General features: G+C 34.6%; 1 protein-coding gene across 4 annotated transcripts in view; it reads right to left on the reverse strand.

The window, feature by feature from the left end:
• ADGRB3 (adhesion G protein-coupled receptor B3) overlaps positions 1–16,484 on the reverse strand; it is a 711,244-nt gene that overhangs the window by 497,092 nt on the left and 197,668 nt on the right. The gene's annotated exons all lie outside the window — the stretch shown is intronic.

Here is a 16,484-nt window from a genome sequence, read left to right on the forward strand (position 1 = left end):
TAAACAAAAGAGAAATAGTTTGTTTTGCTCTTAGTTCAGTGGCTTCATCATCAGCTCTCTGCTGCACCATCTCTAGAGTGTGACTCTTACCATCTCCCGGTCCAAGAGGGAGTTCTGAGTTCCAAGCAGCAAGATGGAAAGAGGGGCATAAAAGCCTCACTGCTTCCTTTAAGGCTGCATCCTGAAAATAGCACACTTTCCCTCCATCTCTTTGCCCAGAACTCAGTCACATAGCTGCTCCTTCCTGACCTCCACGACCCCAGCTGAGAGTGAAAGTTCTATTACTGTAGGAGAGAATATATAGGGGGACAATCAGCAACTAGCAGTTGCTAACACATCACTTACATGGCAAGCTTAGCCCTACATGGATACAGTCATAGCTAGGAACTAAGTAATAAATATATTCTGGGCAGCCCAAATAATATTATAACTCCATGCACTAAGCTTGGTGTACTTTATTCACACAAGAACCCTTCATATCTGCATAGCAGTTTTTAGCCTGATTAAACAATTTTGATTGTAGGGTATAAAGACCACAGTTAAAAAGAAGTAACCAATATAAGAAAGAGTAGAAGAAATGATAAAGGAAAACATACCGAATTACGATGAGCTTCAGTAGCTAGAAAAGAAATCTAAGTAAGAAAAAGAGACAACTCAAACAGCACAAAGATCTAGAAATATTTAGTATAAGGCACATGCTATTCACTCATCATTTTATCCTACAAGTACCACTGGAATAATAACTAAAGTTCATTAGGAGCTTTCAAAAAGTTGTGATCTTTTAAGGCAGGCACGGTTAAATGTAATGCAGTTCTGGCGTGGATAAATTAAGCTAATTTCTATGCTTACAGGCAATAATCATCAGGCATTTAGAAAACTCAGTTATCCAGACAATCCATTCTGTAGATAAGCTAGATAGTTGAGAGTTTAATTTCATGTTCTTAAGTGTGTTTATCAATAAACAACTTCTATATACTTGGATATACAGACTTTTTTAAATGTGTGAGACTGTAAATTAATTGCATTTCACTTAAAAAGATTATAAATTTTACTGAATATCAGTAACTAGGATTCATAGTCATTTTAATAGATATATTCATTTTACCCTGAAATAACATTATGATTTGTCTTATTGCTAACTTATTCCAAGTTACCTCAAACTTGTAGTCAATATGCAACTGTGGACTATATTACTTTATAAACATAAGGCAACTTTAAACTTTTGAACTTAGAATGAGAATTTGTGTTAACATTTTCTTTTTCCTAAATGAACATATGGGATCATTTCTTTCATCCGTACTGATTAAATTGGATTTTTGATCACTTAAAATATCTCTGAAAATCCAAATAGGTAGGAAATAGAATGTGAAAATTAATGAAAAGAAACCATTCCTTTATTTGCACAACTCTTATAGAATGCCTTGTAGGAAAATTTAGATAACTGGCAAACATTTGGGAATTGAGATGGTGGTGAGTATGTACAAAATGAAAGAAATGAAAAATATAATAATTATTGACTTCAGGGAAACCAAAAAGTAGTGTGTAAAAGTAAAAGGAATCATAAATGTGAATAGCATTTACATGACTATGTAAACTACTAATAATGTAAATCCTTGATACTCATCTACACCAAAAGTATGGTCCAATCCTATTAAAGAAGATTGGAAGGGTGCATGTGTGTTTCAGGGTCAGGGAAAGAAGAGGCACCAGTCCTAAGCTTCTGTAGGTAGAAAGTTAACAAATCATTTCTGAAAATCATTTCCTTTCAAGAAGCAGCGATACAAACATGTCATGTAAAGACATGAAAGTAAATGGTATATGAATCACCCAAAACAAACAAACAAACAAAACCCAGAAGTGATAGCCTTAATGGAAGGGGGAGGAGGACAGGGATTGTTGTTTCATGAACAATGTTTTATACGTATTGACCTTTTATAAAACAAACAGTAAGAACAAAAGTAAAGAAAGTGAGGGAAGGGAAATTTAATACACAAAAGCTGGGCAAACTTAGCTAAGGCAGCTTGGACAGAGAGGGTCACATTCTGATACTTTTTGTGATCTGCAACAAGTTACTCAATCTCTGAGCTTTGGTGCCCTAACTGCACCTCTGTAAAATGGGATAATATCTTTTTCATGATTCACTGTGAAGATGTTTGTAAAGAGTTAACACTGCTTGCTGTACAATAAGCACAAAGTATCTTAGTCCCTTTCTGCTTTCTCCTGCATTATTACTATTTGTGTAATGGAATATTAGGATGGAAAGTGTCCCATGTCTGTTTCTATTTCATCCATGGAGTCTATAGGATGGATAGCAGAAACCAAAAGTAGTGTGTAAAAGTAAAAGGAATCATAAATGTGAATAGCGTTTACCTAACTATGTAAACTACTAACAGGACAACTGAAATATAAAGTCCAGGTATCCACTGTCCTCAAGTCAAATTCATAATGGGCAAACAGAGGATAACAGGATTTATTTAATATTGTGTTTTTCCTTTGCAAAAGCAAGGACTAACACAGTGGTTTTCAAAGTGTGGCCCACGAATTCCATGGGGCACCCAAGATATTTTCAGAGGTCCAGGAGGTTAAAATCATACGTAGGTAAAAAATCCATTTGAGGTGCAAAACAGAGGAATGGGTTTTGGTATAAGGGATGTGCAACGCTGAATTTTAGGGTATTACCAAAAACTCCCTATAGTTATTGAAAAGGATATTAAAAGACTCCTTTCCTTTTCAACTACCTGTGTGAGAACTGATTTTCTTCTTATATATAGTCAAAACATCATATCTATACTGACATAGTCTAACATATATAGACTATGTCTAATATATATAAGACTATAGATTATATATTAGATATATAGTGATATCATCATAGTCATACAGCATATACATAGTCAAAACTGTATGCATACTGAATGCAGACACAGATATGGAAATCCAACTACCTTCCATATACCTAGACATTAAAGATATTTGCAAAACAAAACAAAACAATGCCACTCTTCCCACTACTTTTTGTTTTATTTTGGAAAATAGTTATTTTTCATAAAAGATTTTATTGCTTATAAGAAAGTCACAAATTTAGCATCTTTGCTTTTAAATGGATTAATGTATATTTTTAATTGCTCTGAGTTTCATTTCAATTAATGGATATAGCCAACATAAACAAAAAATTGGGGGGATCCTTAGTAACTTTTAAGGATGCAAAGTAGTTCTGAGTCCAAAAGGTTTGGGAATAATTGGCCCATATTAGCTTCTCAATAAATACCAATACCGTCATCCTTCATTTTGTTAGTAATAGGTACAAGGTTTTATTTATTTTTTAATCTTTAAAAGTTTTAAGTTTTATTTCTCATTGCGACTTAAAAGTATGTCATTCTACTATGTAAGGGCTCTAAATGGCTATGTTACTCAATTGCATAAACCCTGTGGAATTGTTATTAATCCAGTACACTCTTAATATTTGGCAATACAATGACGTCTATGAGTTACAATGTTATTTTCTATTGTATTTTGCAAAGGAGAGTTTGTAATCATCTAACACAGTCTTATAAAATTATTTTATTTAATTATGGCACATACTGGGAAATAAAAAGATATATCGGATCATCTCAAGTAGAAAAGCAATCTATAATATCTGAGGAAAAAAGGGTATACTTTTAGCATGATATATTTAAGAAATCACTAATAATAGCAAGATGTTTAACTAGTAATTACAAATGCTGCTAGTTTTGTTTTGTTTTACCTAAAGTATTGAAATTGATTGTATGGAGCACAAAGTTCCTATTGTGGTAGATTCTCACACCAACAGGGGCATAAAACTATTTGGAGACACTATAAATTAGAGCTAAACTTGCTATTTGTTAGTATTTAAAAATAGAGTTCTTGTTGTCTTTAAAAAGTTTAGTCCACCGTCACCTTGGCTGTAGATATTCAAAAATATTCAAAGTTTATATCTAATAAGAGGCAGTCGTAAAAGTGTTAAAACAGAAAACTTAAACTTTCTTTAAGTCATATTTAATAATCCAATAGAGAGCAAAAGACCTGAGGCACAGGGGATGCTCTTTTATGTCAAAATAAGTTTGGAAGCAGTTTTCTTCTTGACCAAAGCTATCCTGCCTGGGTCTAGCTCCTCAGGCAGAGATAAGGAGAGATGAGAAGCTCCATGGAGAAGCAAGGTCCAGCAAGAGCTGGGATATTCTCCATGAATATTCCTGCCCTGAGGAGAGATGAAAGAAAGCTGAGAGAAACCTTGAGTTCTGCTGAAGCAAGGGCGGGAGGGGTGGGGCGCAGAGGAGGGCAGAAACTGGGTCAAGTTCAAATCAGAAAGGGAAAGCAACAAAAACACAGAGAGGAGTGTGCCTGGGCTTCAGAGTTGAAGAGAATTAAGTTTAATATGCAGTGGATAAGATCTGGCAGTTCAGTCTCTAAATCTGAAAATGCTGGCACCAGTCATTTCTTTTCTCCACAGCCAAACCCTTTGTAGGGACGAGGATAGCGTCATACAGGCTGATCACCTCTCTGCAATCACCCAGCAGAACTCGAAAAGCTGAGCTCTTGAACTTGCAATGATGTAAACTAAATAGGGAAAAACTATTTCCAGAAAACTAGCAGCCACGGCCAGAGATCTGCAGAGATTGCACAAGAAAAGGAAATAATCAGTGCTGTGTGGGACAGTAGACAGAGTCTGTGCACACAGAACCTTTGATTAAGCAAAGACAGAAAACCTTTAGAATATGTCTTGATAGGAGGAAGTAGCTCTCCTTGTATAGATCACTACAAAACAAACACAGCCAGAAATGAGCAGGTGGTGCAGAATTAAGAACTAGGACGATTAATAAAAGGTCTGCAGAATACATGGTTGAAGAAAATTCCCTTTGCACACGTGTGGTTAAAGATTTCAGTACTTCCGTGGTTCTGAGAGATTAGAAGTAAACATGAGAGCCATAATATTTGTTATCTATTTGATTCTTATTCATGTTTCAGTGAACTGTCTAATAAATCGTAAACATTATATTCCATGTGTGATTGCAGTCATTCTCATATCATTTAGGCTGTATTTTGCAAGTCCACGTTAGAAGAACCTCTTCAGTTAGTGTTAAATGAAGATATTTGGAAGAGATAGATCCCAAGCAGACAAATACTGAGAATATTCCCAGGCTGAGCAGATAAGGAGTGCTATGTTTAACAAAGCAAGTCCTTTATAATTACATTTTTTACTCAAAATATTAACAGAAATATGTAAGATTTTACTGTTTTCCCCATTGCCCACATGTCTTTTCTCTGTCTGATAACATTTCAGCTTTCGTATTTTCTCCAATAATAAAGTGGAGAACTTAGAAAGTTCTTAACTTAGAAAGATAAGAATCACTACAGAATAGAAAACGCTATTAAATGTTTTGCCAAAAAATGAATGAAAATGTTCATTTATTTCAAACATATGATTATTAAGTATCAAGCTTTAAAATCTTTTCAAAACAATACAGATTATGAAATCTCCACTCAATTATAACATAAGCTAATTGCTTTTTCCCTCTTTTTTCTTTATATTTACTCTGGGCAATTTCTGTCAGATACTATTGTACAACGATATATCATAATTTGTTCTGCTTTGGCTTGTCATGATTGCATAAAAGATTAAAAGTTTACCCATGGGTAAAAATAAATTATATACACTAATGAGTAAGAATTCCAGCAGAAAAAAAAATCTGGGCTATAGAATGTATACAATGCAAACTTTACATTATTTCAGGGATAAATGTAAGTATCACACTTGGCCAAACTAACCAAATCTTCACTGAGGAGATTTCTGCTGCTGAGCAACACACGCAGCTCATCATTTAGTATTCCAGTCACAAAGGTGACATGGTTTCCATCCCTGGCATTTTAGTCCGTTGAGCCTAAAGAAGTAACTCATTATTCCATACTCAGAGCCAACATTTTCTACTTGAGACACAATTCTAACAAAATTAATGCGAGATGAGGATGGCATTAATTCATTTCCAGCTAAATTAGTTCTCCAGACTTTGACAGCCTGTACTGTTACAATGTACAGCACTGAAAGCTACACGGTTTCATACAAAGAAAAATATATGCTTAAAATTGAAAAAAGCACAGTAGATCTTGCTTATGTAGAATTTTCACCCCCTGGGGGACACTATTAAAAAAGGTGTCACTGATGGTGTTGGTATAAATCCAAAGGGTAGATCTCTTTTTATATCAAAATGTTTAATGAAGCCAAAATGTATTTATTTACCTCTGGAAGAAATCCATGGCCTTTATTAACTTTTTGACAATAAAGTGTTCATCTATAGTCTTTAAAGTTACACAAGTTATTAGGTACATACTAATTCAGTTTTCTACTAATTATACAGATAATTTGATCATTTTAATCAGAGATCTATTACCATATTTCTTTTATTTTCCTATATTAGGTTCACTTAATATATTCAATGTAGATTAATTGAGCTACTTTAAGACTCCTGAACCTCTTTACAAAAATGCTTTTATCTGCAGAGCCCTTACTAATTAAAAATAAAAGATATAAAGTACAAATATAATTTTTTAATAGAGAGTTCAATGCTACAACAAAATAAGTAGATAAATCTGGACACTCATGATTAGAACACATTTGTAAGGACCTGACATGATTTTTAAGCTCTTGTTTTTTAAAAAAGAAGAAATATAAGTTGTCAATTTATTAGGGAAGTGGCATAGTAACCACTGGACTAAAGTGCAAAGACTTAAAAATCTACTACAATAGGTTGTAATAATGTTGAAATGAATACTTCATAGAGATTTTGAACATGTGCTTGTATCTTGTACATATAAGAAAGGAAAACTTGATTCATTGCCCAATGTAAATTAATAGCTAATGTGTTTATGAATCAGTCGACGATACTAAAAAAGGGAATAAATTGTCTCCATGAAAATTGTATGTTTAAGGGAACTTCTATTTACCATGCTGAAACTCTTCAAAAGTCATTTTACCCAGCTGAAATCATCAGGGGAATAAAATCAGGGCTATACTTAAGGACCATTCCAATACATTATGATAAACTTTCTATCATTAAGGACTTTTTTTTTATGCAAGATATTTTAAAAATGCCACAGTTCATGTAGCATAATTGTCTCAGAAATATAATGATCATCGAAGATTATATATGGTGTTCGGAAAATCATTTCACCCTGTAGAGATTAAATAGGGACTTCTGAGTTAAGATGACTAAAATATCTTCATAAGAATTTTCTCCACTGATACCTAATAAAATGAACAACAAATGGTCATATAAAAAATTACCAATGGTACCCAGATAAGCAAAACAGGCTAACATAATACAATAATCTTCAAAAACTAACTATCAAGGCGGGGAGAAAGAAATGACTTAAAGGAAGACTTGGGAAAAGAAGAAGAGGAAGTAAGAGGAAGAAGAGGAGGGGGAGAGACAAATGGACAGACAAACCATTAACCAGACGCATGTTCCCCGATGTGGCATTGCTGACAGCAGTCCACTGGCATATAACTCTGCCTCCACCGTCTACACTGCAGAGTCACAAATCTTGATAGTTCTCACTAATAGTGCTTCTTCTGTGTAGAAGTAAACCGAACGCGCATCCATATTAGTAAAATAGAGCAGAAGTGAAGATTCTGGAGATAGGAAATAAATCGGAGGGTGAACTCCAAGTCCAAGGGTTAGCTCTTCAGGAATCATATACCCTCTCCTCACCGACCCCCATTGTGTTAGAAGGAGTGAATCCAGAACTGAGCATTTGACAAAATTAGAGATGAAGAAAAAAATCCAACAATGACTGTGGACCACCTCAATTTAGCCTTCCTGTCTACTAGCTCTGCCATTCCCTCATGCTATAGATAGAATGGATAAAAAACCAAATGCACAGCCCTCAGTCTGTAATTTTGAAAGAAAAACTAACTGGTCTCAGAGGCAGTGGGAAGAGAGTAAACATGTCAACTATATTTTATCAGAGCAGATAGAACATCCTTTTGGAATTGCCAATATAAGCACAGGAAGAGAAAGACCAAGTATCTAAGGTGGAAGAAAAGTAACTCATGGAACAAAATGGAATTCCTCACAATTATTTCATGATATAAAATAACACTGAGAATGTGAATTATGCAGAAATGAGCTCAAAGATGAGATGAAACAACATGAAATTAAAATGGCTATTGCAAACTTAAGAACACAAACTGAGTGTATAGCAGTCTATATTAAGTTGATGGTCATTTAAGTTCAAATACATTCCAAAAAACCTTTTTTTTTTTTTGCTCCCCCCTCCATGTTTTATGTATATGCTGTCATTTTTTTTTTTTTAAGATTTATTTGTTTATTTTAGAGAGAGGGAGGGAGAGAGAGAAGCATGGGGGGAGAGGCAGAGGGAGAGAGAGTCTTCCAAGTAGACTTCTCACTGAGCTCAGAACTCAATCTCGCAACCCTGAGATCATAACCTGAGCCGAATGAAACCAAGAGCTGAATACTCAACTGACCGCACCACCCAGGTGCCCCAATGCTGTCATGTTTTATATCTCTTTATTTGTAATTTTCTTATGCCTAATTGTGGCCAATTTTTTCCACTTAAAGAAGTCCCTTTAATTTTTCTTCCAAGGCTGGTTAAGTGGTGATAAACTCCTTTAACTTTTGTCTGTGAAATTCTTTAGCTCTTCTTCAAATCTGAATGATAACCTTATCAGGTATTCTTGGTTGTCCTCGAAAGTATTATGCTAAGTGAAATAAGACAGACTGAGAAAGACAAATACCATATGATTTCACTCATATGTGGAATCTAAAAAAACAAATGAAAAAACAAATTATCAGAAAGCAGAATCAGACATAAATACAGAGAACAAACTGATGGTTGCCAGAGGGAAAGGGATGGGCAAAATGGGTGAAGGAGAGTAGGAGATACAGGCTTCCAGGTATGAATAAGTCAAAGAAATACAAGGTACAGCACAGGGAATATAGTCAATGATGTCATAATATTGTGGGAGCTACGCTTGTGGTGAGCACAACATAATGTATGGAGTTGTCAAATCACTATGTTGTGCACTTGAAACTAATATGACATCTTGTGTCAACTATACTCGAAAGAAAGAAAGAAGAAAGAAAAAGAAAGAAAGAAAAAAGAAAGAAAGAAAGAAAGAAAGAAGGAAGGAAGGAAGGAAGGAAGGAAGGAAGAGAGGGAGAGAAGAACAAACTGAGGATCAAAATTCCACCATTACATAACAATACATAATTAAGAAACAGCAGAAACAAAATCGATTTGACTAAAAATCAAAAAAGGACATTGAAGAAACATTGAGGTTAATATAGTGAATGCTGATTTTTTTTAATGTAAGGGATTAAAATGATTAGAACAAAACAAATATAGAAGCAAGACACAGGGAATCCAGCATAAAGATAATTTATATCTGTGAAGTACAGAGCCCAACAAATGCAAGAGAACATACATTTTAAATCTATAACATAATTCCTGCAAATAAATAAAAAAAAAAAACCCAAAACCTAAACCTAAACATTGAAGAATACACTGTATTTCAAATAAATTTAGTACAGACCAGTCAATGCCAGGACATAGTCTAGTCAACCTACTGACTCTCTGGACTCCATTATCCTCCCCCTCAAAAAAAATCACTTAATAGGATGGAAAACATTAGGCTAGCAGCAGGTATTTCCAACATTCAGTGCTTTATAATTAATAAACCAATGTCTCCAATGTTCTAGGATAACAATAGTGTAACCCAAGAGCTCCATAACCAATCAAGATGTTATTTATGTGTAAAGGCACTAAGCAGGTATTCTCAAATGGGAACAAATTAAGATATTGCAATGCCCAGAAGCCCTTCTTGAGAAGACAAAACAGAACAGAAACAAGTAAACGATTAATTCATCCAATTAAGAGATAAATGAAAATAAATACTGAGGAAATGAGAACCCATGGGAAAAAGAACTGGTGAGGCACAATGAAACTAGTTACATACAGAACTGTTAATGAAATAGCATGGGATCTGAGGGTACAGAACAGAATATGGATGTCATCATATTCTTACATAACATGTAAGAATAATAATATACCTTACTAAAATGAAAAGACGTGACAGTGCTAATGTAGCCTTCTTTCCAACAGGGAGTCAGTGGAGTTAAAATTGAAATGGGTAGTTTTGAAAAATGACTCTATCTTAAAAAACAGTTTATAATTTCTTCTCAATTCTAACCTGTCCTTTTCTCCTTTGTCTTTTCTCTCCCTTCCTCCCCTCTTTTCTGATTCCCCCCACCCTTTAACCTTAGAAGCAAACTTTAAGAAATACTATATTGTATTGAAGAATCATTTACTCGACACAAATTTTCTTCATTTTCATGTCATTTATTTTTCTTCTATGAAATTCAGATAAAACCTGAGTTGATTTTTAATTTAGCAATACATCTATACTACAATCGTAGTATATATATAGTATGTATACTGTATATATTATATATTAAAATTATATATATATTATATATTAAAAATTATTTCCATGTATTTATCCATCCATCTACCCATCCATGCATTCAAATTTCAAGCTGTGTTTCTGCATAGACAGAAGGGAATTGGTGCATTGAGAGATATAATGGGATGGTGTTCAGCTAATGTTAAAGATGATCATTTTAGATTGGTAGAATTTAATCTTTCATCTTTAATTTCAGTATTGCTTGTATTCTTTAAACATGATTTTGCTAAAAACAATGAAATATTTCTTCTTTAAAACTGGAATCAAATGTGTATAAGAAGCTTAATATTCTAATTTTCAAGAGCTGAATCCTAATTGAAGATTATTCACAGATTTGATTTGGATAATTTGTATGTTTAACACTTACGTGTATACAGTTTAGATATTCACCCCTTGATATTTCCTTTCCTAAGTAACAGATCATTTTAATTTTCATTCAATCTTTTTAATGTAGATGTCAGTCTCTGCATTCTGGTCATTCTTTAAACTTTCCTGAAAAATCCCCAGATACAGATTTAAAAGTGATGTTAATAAAAATATATCATGAAGTATTCCCACTGGGAAAGATTTAATTTAAGTACATTGATGTTTTCCCATAGTCCTTTTTCATAATTCAAGAACCATGATTCAAGATCAAAGCAAATATTAATTCTTTTCCAAACCTTCCTGATAAACAACTCAAATGTTTCACTCACCACAAGTCTGAGTGAGCATTAACATTTTTAAAAAATTAATCAGCCTTGGAGAGCAATTTGTCTTCCTCTAGCAAAGTGCAAGTGTGGTCTTTTTCTTCACCAGGAAGGTACAACAAAAATTGGGTTGGTCTTTGAATTGTCAGTGTTCAAAAGTCAATGGACAATTCACAGGATTCTAATACCATCTCAGGAGAAGGTTTTAATGTTAGCATGTGTGAAATGATTAAGTTTTATTAAATGTTGAGAGGATTGATCACTGAGAGAAAATAATAACTTTTAAGGTGAAACCAATTTTGGTAAAACAAACGAAAACATGGCTTACATTATTTTGTTCCTCATTCAGAATTTTTCTTTTCCCTATTGATTTTGAAATTGAGATTTAGTAAAACACGTAAAAAAACCCTAAACAAATTTTAGTAAAATTACATAAAACATGGTGGAAAAATCTCATGAACCTGAGAAAGAAAAGACCCTTTAAAAATACAAGTATTTGGCAGCTAGTGTCTCAGATCAATGCAAAACAATAACCACTATACTGTTCATGTAAATAATACTGTTCATAAAAATAAAATTTTACTCCCAAAAGTCAACATATTCATAGGTAAAGCTAGTCTTAAATGAAAATATTTAAAACTTGAGTTTCCACCTGTCTTCCTAGTTAGTATTTCTTAGGAGTGAAGATCAGCATTTTTCCCTCTGCTTTTTAGAAGAAAGCTTTTATTGTTGCTATTGTTAACAGGAACAATAAAATGTCTTTTATTTATATAGTATTTACCAAAGTGCAAGGTAAACTGAAGAGAGCCTTGGACTGAATATCTAACATAGAAGATTTATGCTTTTACTCTTCTGTTAAAAAAAAGAGAGAGAGAGACAACAGGCCCCAAATCAAGTCACTCGTGCTAAACCCCATTATCAGCAAACCCAGGCTTAATACCTAACCTGAATGCAGTTTCCAACCTCTCCCAGTAGTGTGATCTTAAACTCGTAAGTCTGGATTTCCTAGTCAGCACTGGTGGGATAATCCATCCTACAGAGACAGACCCCTGCTGCCACCAAAGAGAGATGAGGTCATCTGCTCTTTCCTGGTCCCTGCCCCCTTTTGCCAATTAAATCTCCCATCTTGTACAGCTTTCTGGGAAGCAACTTTCTACCTGCCGGGGGGGATGCTGCCTAGTTCATGAATCACTGAATAAAACCAATATGGTCTTTCAAGTTTATTCAGTTGAATTTTTTTTTAACACTTCTCTTTATTGCTCTTTTTAATGTTGTTTGTAATAGTTATCACTCCATAGTTCTTTATGTTTTAAATGTTCTAATCCCTTCAATTTATAAACCTTTTTTCTCATTTTTATTTAATGACCTGTTACTTAATCTTACAATATGGTTAATGCATTTTAACTTTCCCTCATTTAAATCTCTCACATTGTTAGAAACTATTTTATGTTGATATCTTTTTTGGACTTAGTTTTTCAGATGTATAATTCAAATTCCTAAATTTTTACTTTAACACCGTTTTTTTTTTCTTTCTTCTTTTCTTTTGCAAATGTAACCCTCCACCAGTTCCTTTTAACATCGCTTTTATACTTTAGTTACACCTTTTGATTTCATATGCTTTAACAGTGGTCAGTGGGGAGCAGGACTGTAAGGCTATGAATAGAGCAAGTCCAAACCACCAACAGGAGATTGAAACTTTCTCCCTAGAAGGTAGAGTCTATCTAAAGTTAGGTCATCAGAAAGTCTTATTCCTGAATAGCTGAAAGAATGACAGTGCAACCATTCCCCAGGACAATAAGGGCTGTTCACATTGGAATGGTAAACTTGACCTTTTAGAATGATGCTGCCTTTTGACATTCTACATAATCAAGTCACCATATAAGAAGATGTACATTCTGAAGTTCATGGTTTCAGATAAACTTTGACTAAAATGTACTATGACACTAGAGCAGGACAGCAGGATAATACAACTTTGCCTGACTTTGTGAGAAGCTAGATGGTGTTGAAATTCCTAAAAGAAAATGACAGAAGTGATACTTGCATTTCTATAGTAGCAAGCAAATGGAGACCATGTTTCAAATTTGAACCATTCTGTTCATTACTACTCAGAGCAAGGGGGAGAGAGAGAATTTCAGATCACGTACCCATTTCAGTTTTTCTTCTTGTGTTGACTTCTAGGAACTGAAAGCCAATTTAGCCTCACGTTTAGTCTAGTTTTTGCCTTGACTTAATTTTGTTTTAATTATCCGGTCATATTTTATATGCCTCTGTATGCCACTTCAATTAGATTTTGGAATAAAGCCGGGGGAAAAAATAAACACACACAGACATGAGATAATCTGCAAAACAACCGTTTGAATTAGTTGAAACAGCATATCCACTTTGCAAATCAACGTATCAGTCATGGAGAAGTAAAGCCACTCATATAAACCAGATGGGTATGTAAATAACAGATCTAGAACTCTAAACTTAGGATCCTGAGTCCTACTTAAAACCAATGTTCTTTCCATTATCTCATTTGGTTATGCTGCAGTAATTTTAATTTTACTAACAAAACAGTTTACCAAATAAAGTATTATTACTTACTGCTACATCCAATCTAAACTGGTATTTGGAAAAGAAGGTTATTGTGGAATAAGGAGAGAGAAAAGGACAAATGGAGCAAAGCCAGTTCAGCTCAGAAACAGAAGCTTGTTTTTGTTATTGCTTGTTTCCTTTAATACTATGTGAAGAGGGACAAAAGAAAGTGAGGCAAATTACTGATATGCCCTGAAGGGTCCTATTTCTGCAAATGTTGTGGTTAATAGACGAGCCACAAGGGGAGAGGGGACCAGGGTTAGAGCAGGCACATCTAATCAGTTCAGGGTGTCTTGATCTGTTCTGAAAGGAAACTGTCATGGACAGAGCCAATGCTAAGTCTTTGGTTTTAAGGAAACCTTGGGAAATGAGCCCTGATAATACATGATGGTTCTGTAGAGGGCTTTTTACAGCAAGCATCTACTGACTGGTTTCTAAAGCCAGATTCTGGTATCCTAGTAACAACTGGAGTGTTCCTGGCATTCCTTACCCATCATTTTCCAGGCTGGTATTTTCCTATACATTTTTTTTTTCTCTTTCTGAACACTGCTTTTTCCCTCTGACTGTATTTTTCACATGAAAGTGAAACTTAGATATTGAAAATTTAAGATCCAGAATCAAGGCAATGATTATCAGAATAGCCATGGAAGTTAATTTTGATTTGCTCTCCTACAGCTCAGTTTGAGATACTGTTCTGTAGTTGCTACTACAAATAGATTTTAAATCTGGTTAAATCCTCAGACAGCAGTATTCTCTTTGAAGAGAGTGAGTGGGAGTCCAAGTACATAGGTAGCTTTCTAAATGATAAATCCACATTAGGGAAACTTGGCCTTCACAAACCATGCAATAGACCCCCAGGTCACCAAACCAATTTTTCAAATGAGAAGACTATAATCCCATCTTGGAAAGGCTACCTTTAAGCCCATATCTATTTCTCAGGCTAGGGCCATAAGCTATCCCTCCGTGATACGTTTCCATCATATTTGAAGTCTTCAAAAAGAGCAAACAACGCTTTTTACCGATAACCCATTTTTCCTTAAAGGACACGCACTTCACAGAAATTATTGCATTTATCTACCTCATGCCATACAAATTACACATTAATTTTACCATATTTTTAGTTAATGCCAATTGCAAAATGAATTTATTATTCAAAAGTTATTTTTAATGCAAAAAGATATCAACTATTACTGACTTTCACACATTTTTGTGCTTATTGTCTTAGTTTGAATTACCAACATCTTTATTTATTCTTATATTTTTACCCATCTCATAGTATAGCAAGTGTCAAAAAGATTGGCCTTATGAATCAAGACACTCGATTAATTCTTGTGCCCCTGGAAAATAGCCAGCAAGTTACAGAGGAAAGTATTTTTCATCCAGTTTCTGGGTTTTGGTGTATAAGGTATATGATTCTATGAAGTAATGCATTTCTTTCCATCAAAGGCTTTGACTAGGAAAGAGCTGGTGGGGAAGGTCAGTAGTTGGATTGACAAGTGGAGAGTTGCAGAAGGGGAAAGTTAAACAGTCATTCAATTTCTCTAAATTAGGATCCTCAAAAGGGAGGTGACTTTTTTGAAGATGGAAGGACTTTTAATATCCTGAATTCACAATCCAACGAAAATGAAGTTTGAACCCATGTGCACCATATTTCCATGTATTACTTCCTTTATCTTCACTCCACACATCTACTCTCACAGACATTGGACTCTTAAGGTACATGAAGCTACGGTAAGAAATTATGCATTGTGGTTCATAACAAAGTGGGAAAAATCATTTTTCCATGGTAGATTAAACAACTGCCAGGACCTGCAGCAAGAAGTTCATCAAAATTTCAAAGGACACTGACCATATTTAAATGTTGAAATTTCCAGTTTAAGATACTGAAGTGAGGCTGTCCCAGCCTGATTCTTCTTTCTGAAACTAACCAACAAGAATACAAAAACAGGAAGGAAAAACACATTTGGGTGAAACTAGAAAATGGCCACAATCCTGAACCATGATCTAGGAAGATGGGCTGCCACAAGTAGTGAAAATTGGACCTGTTCCAGAGAAGAAAAAAAAGTGAACCCATATCACTGTAGCTCTCGGGCAGCATATAATCTTGAGTGCCAAGCCAGATCTTGTCTACAAAGACAAGATTGAGGTGTTTGGGCAGGTGAGCCTCTCATTAAAGGGCCGCAGGGAGCGAAGAGCCAGATGAGAAAACATACGTTCATGGACTCTCCAATACAACTTGAGCTTTTGGTTTGTCATCTAAGCAGCTGTGTTTTGGTGTATTAGAGAAAAGTAACAGGCAATGCCCAGGAACAGTGAAATGCAATGCATAAGTCACTGTTGTTAGCCCAGTGAACTCACTAGCCAAGAGCAGAGGTGGTCTCTGTAAAGTGTGGAGGGCTAAGAAGGTCCAGTCCCTGAATCAATCAACTAATACCCCACCAGCTTATCTCCCTACGTACAAAATTGCTGGGCCAGTGAAAAGATAACCTCCACTGAATGATGAGCAGTATTCAGGAAGAAAATGGATTTTAACTAAAACCAAAACCAAAAAAAAAAAAAAAAAGAAAGAAAGAAAAGAAAAAGAGACACACACACACACACACACAGAGAGAGAAAATGACATGAAAAATAAAAGCAGATAAAAAATCTATAGAAGAAAAATTATGTTGTAAACAGACAAGAAACTATAAAGGGTCCTTGAGATCTAAGAAATTGCA

This window comes from Halichoerus grypus, chromosome 9 (genome assembly GCF_964656455.1).
Source record: "Halichoerus grypus chromosome 9, mHalGry1.hap1.1, whole genome shotgun sequence".
Taxonomy (NCBI): domain Eukaryota; kingdom Metazoa; phylum Chordata; class Mammalia; order Carnivora; family Phocidae; genus Halichoerus; species Halichoerus grypus.